Below are 2,520 nucleotides of genomic sequence, written 5' to 3' on the forward strand. Positions count from 1 at the left end.
AGTGATGTTACTGTAATTAACAGGACCCATAAACATTAATGCTATTGGCATAGAATGTGACCCCCAAACAAACTAAGTCCAATGCAACATCTGACAGCAGGCTAAATCCAAATCAAAGCAAATCAAAGTTTAGTGGTTGTGTAAAGCGTGCAGCAGATGCTTATAGTGGTCAGTGAAAAGGCTTCACTTAGCTAGTCTGAACCGATGCCAGTAAAAACTGTCAAAAACATTACACAAATCATTGAAGTCTACTTGTAAAAACACTGGTATATGTTTAGAGACTATAGTGCAATGTCATATCAGCCTCCGGTCGAGGTAGTGGGGCAGGAAAACATTGCTGTATAAAAAAAATCACATAGTTGGTCTTTGTGTCTTTATGACTATTTTGCGATGGAATTTCTCTGCAGTTGTATTAGTGAAATTAAAATATATGACCACCGCCACTTCTTCATACCAATTTGCATAAGGACAACAATAGCTGGATTTTAAAAGAAACTTTTCACTTACTGTCATTGTAGAGTTTTCTCAAATGGGAACGTCTGTCTCTGTTCTGCTTGTGCGGTCCTCGTCAGCATCTAAATACACTTCAACACCCTCTGACCCTTTGTAGGTCTCGTTGGGTCTGCTGCCTGTTTCTGTTCCTAACTATGTTCTTTTCGCTTGGTGATCTACTCTTTAGGAGATCTGTATCGCGAGCCAACAAGTGGCTGTTATTGTTACTTGTCTCTGGCAGTCCATGCGCTTGGTAGTTTTTATAGCAGTACACTTGAGGTTATATCTACCTCCCTAATCCCTCAGCCTTGGTACTACCGTGTGTCTCTCTCCCACTGAGAGACCACCACGTTCACTCACGCTCTCTTCCTCCCCTCTCTCTTATGCCCCTCTCCCGCTCTCCCCTCCTCCCGCTCTCCCCCTCTCTCTGTCCCTAACACACACTCTCTCACTCAATCTAAGTTCCCCACTTTGTTTTTCCAGCATATGCTATGTACCATAGTTGTAGTAATTCCAACCTCCCCCTCCCCACGTGTCCCTTATCCCCCTCCCACTCAATGTGCAGTGTTAATTCAAATGTGGCCCAATCCGTCAGTCTTTCTGTCTGTCTACATTACCCTGTAACCATTCATTGGTGTTCCCTCTCGGCCTCTCTCCTCTCTCTCTCTCTCTCCACCTTTCCTCTCTCTCTCTACTCCTCCCCCTGTCTCTCCTCCCAGATACAAACCACCCCTCTGGCCCATACTCTGTTCTCTCTCTGTTTTCTCGCCTCGCTCAGTCTTACTCCGTGAAGTTCCTTTCCACAGTGTTTGGAATTCGTATCTAATCAACAGACGTGGTGGATTAGGATTGTTGAATGAGCTACAAGCTTGGTTTCCAACCATCCACTGGCCATCTGATTGGAGTTTTAGCTCTCCAATGACTTCTCCTGCCAATCTGCATGTTGTATTAAAGTGTAACGGCAGCTTCTCCCTCTCACGAGAGAGGAGGGTAGCAGGATCGACCAACACGCAGGCGTAGCCAAGTGCTCAACCATGTTTATTAGAACGATAAACAGGTTAACACTTACAATACAAAAATAACCAAGAATGTGCAAAACCGATACAGCCCTATCTGGTGCAGAGAAAACAACAAAGACAGGAAACAACACCCACAAACCCCAACACAAAACAAGCACCTTATATGATTCCCAATCAGAGACAACACAAAACACCTGGCCTCTGATTGAGAACCATATTAGGCCAAACATTAGAAAAGACCAAACTAGACACACACATAGAATGCCCACCCAGCGCACGTCTGACCAACACTAAAACAAGCAAAACACCACAAGAACTATGTCAGAACGTGACAGTACCCCCCTCCTGAGTGTCGGACTCCGAACGCACCCCTAAAACTTCTAGGGGAGGGGTCTGGGTGCGAAATTTCTGTCCGCACGGTGGCGGCTTCGGCGCTGACGAGGACCTACCACCCACCAGTTGTCTTTGTCCCCGCTCGCTTAGCGTCCTTGGAGTGCGACCCTCGCCACCGACCTTGGCCTAGGAACCCTCACAAAGGGCCCCATCAGACTGAAGGAACAGTCTCCGAACCGAGAGTAGTCTTAGGACAGAGAGTAGCTCCGGATACGAATGCACTCCGGAACTGAATGGCAAGCTCCGACTGAGTGCAGCCCGGAACTGAGTGGCACTCCGGACTGAGTGGCAAGCTCCGGCACTGAGTTGGCAGGCTCCGGAGCTGAGTGGCGAGCTCCGGACTGAGTGGCAGCTCGGGAGGGCAGGCTCATGACTGTAGAGGGCAGCTTCATGACTGCAGGGCAGCTCCGAACTGGAGGCAGCTCACGACTGGAGGGCAGCTAGACTGAAGCAGCTCATGCTGGTGGGCGGCTCTGGCAGCTCCTGACTGACTTGGCGCTCTGGCAGCTCCTGACTGTGCTGGCGGCTCTGGCAGCTCCTATGGCTGCGCTCTGCAGCTCTGACTGGCTGGGCGGCTCTGGCAGCTCCTGACTGGCGGGCATCTCGTGGCAGCTCC

This window comes from Salvelinus sp. IW2-2015, linkage group LG6.1 (assembly GCF_002910315.2).
Source record: "Salvelinus sp. IW2-2015 linkage group LG6.1, ASM291031v2, whole genome shotgun sequence".
In the NCBI taxonomy this organism is placed as follows: Eukaryota; Metazoa; Chordata; class Actinopteri; order Salmoniformes; family Salmonidae; genus Salvelinus; species Salvelinus sp. IW2-2015.